This window comes from Pinus tabuliformis, chromosome 4_2, assembly GCF_031772625.1.
Source record: "Pinus tabuliformis cultivar Carrire ecotype Pingquan chromosome 4_2, CPIR1, whole genome shotgun sequence".
NCBI lineage: Eukaryota > Viridiplantae > Streptophyta > Pinopsida > Pinales > Pinaceae > Pinus > Pinus tabuliformis.
Window position 1 is genome coordinate 1027442942 of NC_142304.1, and position 6363 is coordinate 1027449304.

Consider the following 6363-nt stretch of genomic DNA (forward strand, 5'->3'; position numbering starts at 1 on the left):
AAAGGAATTAGGTTCCTTAACATATAATGACAACATTGATCACATCTACCACAATTTTACTACTATCCTCTCCACTACCATTAACAAATTCTCTAAGGAGGTATCATATAATAAGAACAATAGGACTTCCAACCCCTGGTATGACAATGATTGTAAATATGTCAGGAAAGTGATTAGAGATGCTCCCAACGAAACTATTAAGGATGAGAAAATCAAGGTGTACAAAGCTCTTATCAAAAGGAAAAAAATAGACTATATAAACAAGAGGCAAGATCTTCTCCTTCACCTCTCTAAAGTTGAGCCTAGAAAGTTTTGGAGGAGCATTCTTGTTTGTAAATCGAAAGAGAACAATTTGATCCCTTTAAAGGAATGGGATGTCTATCTTAGGAACCTTTATGACTCCCTAAACACCATGGGCATCATCAGAAACACTCTTATAGAGGGAGATACCTTTTCTTTGGAAGACATGGAGTCTAGGATTAAGAAGCTCGCCAATGGGAAAGCTAGGGATATTGAAGGTTACCAAGTTGAAATTCTCAAAATTGGAAGGTCCATCCTCACCCTGCACTTGCACAATCTCCTCAACTTGGTGGTTAAACATGGCTTCCCCAAGTTGTGGACGCAGAGCCTTATCATGCCTATCTTTAAAAGTGGGGATAAAAACGTTCCCTCTAACTATAGGACTATCATGATTAGCCACATTTTAGCCAAGTTGTATGGGCTCATTCTAGAGAAGAAGATTAGTGCTTGGCTTGAAACCCATGGTAAAAGAGCGATTGGGAAAGTTGGTTTTAGAAGGCACCACTCTACAATTGACCACCTTGTCACTCTTAGGACCATTGTTGAGGATTTTCGTAATAGTAAGACTGATCTCTTTTGTTGTTTTGTTGACTTTAGAAAATATTTCGACATTGTTCCTCAAGAGAAGTTATGGCAAAGGCTCAATGAAATAATGGTTCCTCTTGAGTTAAGGGTCATTGTTATTAGATTATATGAGAATGTTATTTCCAAACTTAAGACCATTGAGGGTTGGTCTACTGAAATTAAATGAAGCATCAGTGTTAAGAAATTATGTCCTCTATCCCCTACCCTTTTTTGCATTTACATTGACAAGCTTGAGGAATGCTTATAAGTTGTTGGTTGTGAAGGACCCAAGCTTTCTGGTATAGTCATTACTCTTATTCTTTATGCTGGTAATATCGTTCTTCTCTTCGGGAGTCCCAATGATCCGGATTTAAACAGGAACGCAACAAATTACAGAGATAACCATGTACACAAAGATGCAGCGGAAATAATACTTCATTTCATTAATGAAAAATACTGAAATATGCTTACAAACAGAAATGGAAATAAACTAGCTAGGGCGATGGTAGCTTATCTCTGAGAAGAGATGTGATGGCTACATGCCTCTGAACTGTGTTACAATGAGGCTCGAAGGCCTATTTATTGTTGAGAAACAATGGAAAACCCTTCACATCCCGAAACCTAACCCTAGAAGATGAAACGCCAAATTGTGGGCCCCGTTTGGGTAAATTGGTACATCAATTTCCCGGGGTCGTAACTTTGGCATACGATCTCCGTTTGACGCATACGATAGCTCGTTAGAAAGATCTATCCGAGAACTACCACTTTGGGAAGGGCAACATCGGTCTATAGACCCATGTTGCCCCCAGATTTCCAAAAAACGTCGTTTAGGGCCTCAAAACGGCTCCGGAAGTTCAGGACCCGAAAAACTGCTAAAAATAGTAAACTGTGCTACAATTAAGGAAACTGAAAATGCTGAGAAGGACAATGGTGGGGGTCCAGGTGGACTTGGCAGGTGGCCACCAATATCCACCTGGATCATTCCTCCCCCCTTAGGAAGCAATGGTCCCCATTGCGTTGAGCTCCTCCATGAGATGAGGAAACTTCTGCTGAACTTGTTCCCTGGTGAGCCACTTGCCCTGCTGAAGGAGTTGGCCTGCTTTGACAACTCGATACAGTTGGATATTCTGTTGGCGAGTGTTCTTGATCTGTGTGTCCATGATCCGATCAGTTGCAGCTTGTTCCATGCAATCTGGATTTAATTCTGTGGGTTTGAGCTGTTCTGCAATGTCGGATGTGTCTAGCAATGGTGGAAAGTATGGCCGAAGGCGGTCCACATTGAACACTGGGTGCAGGCCAAGGAATGGGGGAATGCTGAGCTCAAATGCATTGTCTCCCATAGCCTTAGTAATGGTGTAAGGACCATATCGGAGTGGTCTCAATTTCCGATAGGCTCCAGTAAGGCGTTCCTTTTGCAAATGCAACCAGACTTTGTCGCCCACCTGAAACTTGTGTGGCACCCGATGTTGATCATGTCGCTGCTTGTACTTGGCATTTGATTTCTCAAGAATGTCATGGACCTGCTGGCGAATATGTTGGATGCGCTCAATGAAGCTGGTGGCCTTATCTGTTTCGGACTGGACATGAGCTGAATTCATGTGAGTAGCTGCAAGTGGCATGGCCACATCAATGGGGCATAGTGGCTGGAATCCCAAACCCACCTGAAAAGGGCTATGGCCAGTGGAGCTGTGAAGAGCTCGGTTGTAGCTGTGCTGAACGTAGGGGAGGCTCTCGTCCCATGTGCGTGGATGCTTTGAGTTATACATGCGCAGAATGTGCACAATCATCCTATTGACAACCTCTGTCTGGCCATCAGTTTGAGGATGGAAGGCTGTGGACTTCGTGAGTTTGGTGTCCAGCATTGACCAGAGACTGGACCAAAAGGTGCTGAGAAACCGACTGTCCCGATCTGAGATGATAGACTGTGGGATCCCAAAGTGCACCCACACTCGTTCAAAGAAGAGTTTAGCAGTGGCTTCTGCTGTGATATTCTTCTTGCAGGCCATCATAATGGCCATCTTTGAGAACCTGTCGACGACCACAAAAACACAGTCATTTCCATGCTTAGTGGAAGGAAGGCCTGACATGTAATCCATGGAGATGGATTCCCAAGGTCGACTAGGGGTAGGCAACGGGGTATAGAGGCCTTGCTTCTTAATGGTCGGTTTGGCAATGGCACAGGCAGTACATGATCGGATGTACTTCCCAACATCCTGTCGAAGATTCGGCCAATAGAAATAGTTTTGCAGTACTGCCACTGTTTTCTCGACCCCGAAATGCCCAGCAGCCCGACTGTAGTGTGCTTCCCAAATCATCTTGGCACGCTCGCTTGAAGGAACACAAAGGTGACCGAGGTGGCATAATAGGGCATCCTGGAGGTGAAAATCTGCAACCTGCCGACCCTCCAAGAGTGTCTGGTATGTGTGGCCGAATTCTGGGTCGCTTTTGTAGAGAAGTGGCCAATCAGAAGTCTCGTGCCCGCAAGAGTTGAGCACGGTGGTTAGCGCCATGATCGGTGGTCGACTGAGGCAATCTGCAACATTATTGGTGCTGCCCTTTTTATACTTGATATTCAAGTGAAACTGTTGCAGGTATGTAGACCACTTCTGATGGCGATCATTCTGCAATTTCCCTTGGGTCTGTATGAACTGCAGAGGTCGGTGGTCTGTGTGGATGACCGTTTCCTTCCCCAAAATGTAATGCTTCCATTGTCGGCAGGCCTGTACAATGGAATACATCTCTTTATCATAAGTGGGGTACTTCCGGACTGTGTCTGAAAGTGTTTCACTGTGATATGCCACTGGATGTCCATGTTGAGTAAGGACTGCCCCAATAGCATAGTCAGAGGCATCTGTCTCGACCTCAAATGGTTGTTGTAAATCTGGTAACGCGAGCACTGGTGCCGTGCAGAGGCGATCCTTCAACTCCCTGAATGCCTTCTGTTGAGATTCAGACCAAAAGAATTTTGCTTTCGCCCCGCCCTTGGTGACTTGACTCAAGGGCCAAGAAATATGAGAAAATCCCAACACAAACCTGCGGTAGAAGTTGGCAAGACCTAGAAAGCTGCGGAGCTCTGTTAGAGTGGTTGGAGAGGGCCAATCCCGAATGACTTGGACCTTGGCTGGATCGACATGCACCCCCTGTTCATCAATGATGTATCCCAGATACTGAACCTCGGTCATGCCAAAAGTGCATTTCTCCAAATTGGCACATAGCTTGTGTTGCCGCAGTGTTTGGAGAACCTGTCGGATGTGGTGGAGGTGCTCTTCCCAACTCTGGCTGAAGATCAGAATGTCATCCAAGTATACTACTACAAAGGAGTTGGTGAATGGCCGCAAGATGTCATCCATTAGCCTCATAAAGGTTGCAGGAGCATTCGTCAATCCGAAAGGCATGACCAACCATTCGAAGAGGCCCTCCTTGGATTTGAAGGCAGTCTTCCACACATCTGAGGGTTCAATTGGTACCTGGTGATATCCTGACTTCAGATCGATCTTGCTGAAATATTTCGCCCCCTTTAGTTGGTCTAGGAGGTCATCAATCCGCGGGATCGGGTACCTATTACGGACAGTGATCTTGTTCAGCGCCCGATAGTCAATACAGAGTCTCCACGTCCCATCCTTCTTCTGTACCAACACTATCGGGCTCCCACAGGGCGAAGAACTCGGACGGATGTGACCTTTCTGCAGGAGCTCCTGAATCTGCCTCTTGATTTCATTGTTCTCCAGAACGGAGCGCCGATAAATTGGTCCATTGGGTAGCGGCGCACCTGGGGTCAGATCGATGGAGTGCTTGACTTGACAGTGCAGAGGAACCCCTGCCGGGGAGGTGAAGATGTCTTCGTACTCCTCCACAATCTTGTCCATCTGTAGCTGCCGTGCAGAGGGACCCCGTTTGGAGGCCGCGGCCACTGTCTTCTTCTTCCCTTGAGGGCGTATCATCAGGAAAACAAATTTCCTGGTTTTGGAAATGATCTTACTGCATTGTTTTGCAGTAATCAAAGAGATGGCGGCAGGTGGTGCTACCTCTGGTATCCTGAACAACTTATTTCCCAATGTAATAATAACAGCACGGGGCCTTGATTCATACACAGCATGTCGCTTCCACAAGTATGGTTGTCCTAGTAATACATCACAAACTTCAAGGGGAGCAATGTCACACAATACCTCATCCGTGAAGGGCTTGATGTTGTATGGAAGGCGACACTGCTGGCTCACGCGAAGATCTCGCCCTTGGTGAAGCCACCCAATGGTGTATGGTTGTGGATGTGCTGTGGTCGGTAAGCCCAACCGCTTCACGACCTCTGCCGAAATGAGGTTCTTTTGACTCCCGCTATCAACAATGAACTGTATCGGGGAGCCCTTTACCCACATCTGGGAGTGGAAGAGACGCTCCTCCTCCTCTGGATCTTCGGGTTCATTTTTCTGGATCTTTGCGGTAGCAACAGTGGCGCTGGGATCCGCATCAATGATCTGCTTCCCTTTTTCATACCCCTTATCGGGTTCTGACTCAGAGTCGGAACATGCATCTGATTCTGAAACCTTTAGCTCAGCCACCAGTGACTGCTTGGCCCGACACTCACTTGTGTTGTGAGTGGAGCTCTTATGGAACTCGCACCATTTTCCAGTGTCCTTTCTCGGCTTCGCGGCGTTGCTCTTTGCTTGCAGCTTCGGCTGGTTGTCTTGGGCTGTCCCGCCTTGGCTTTGTCCTTTGTTCTGTGGTTTAGGGGCACCTTTCCCCTGCTTTGGATTCGCAGATCCAAAGTCTCGCTTCTTTTGTTTAAACTTCTGCTCGACCTTGACGGCATACCGGTATGCTGCGCCGAGCGAGGGGATGTTTAGGAACTGTATTTCTTCCTGGATGTACTTGTGCAGGCAGCCACGGTATTTGAGTATCAAATGTTGCTCCGAATCCTTGATACCCAACTTTGTGCGAAGGGTATGGAAAAGATTGGTGAACTCCGGCACGTCTTGGTCCCTTCCCTGCCGCAGCGTGGTCCACTTTATGTATTCATCCTCATAGCTTCCGACAGGGTAGTACTGCTCCTTGATGGCATCCCGGAACGAATCCCAGGTGGGTGCGGCTGAAAATAGTGAGCCAGTACTTTCATCCTTCTGCTCGCAGTAGGTTTCCCACCAGTCCTTGACGTGGGGGGCTGCTTTGAGAAGAGCAAAAACAATCTTTTCCCGACTCGAAAATTCATGAACAGAAAAATAACCCTCTAGCAGATTTAACCATTTATCTACGGCATCGGCGTCTATCTGACCCTCGAATATGGGGATTTCAAAATTAACTTGTACCTTAAAGGGTGTGGCGTTTCCAGAGGAGCTGCTGGAAGCCGATGCGCCGCTTCTGGGTAGCCGCTGAAGGATCTGCGCAAAGCTGTCCATCATCGCGTTCCGTTGTCGCTCGAGCGCTTCTTCGAGCAAGATTTTGATGGGATCTCCTGCCCCCTCGTCTTTCTTCTCGTCCGCCATGGGAGGCCGTCGGGATTTGCGA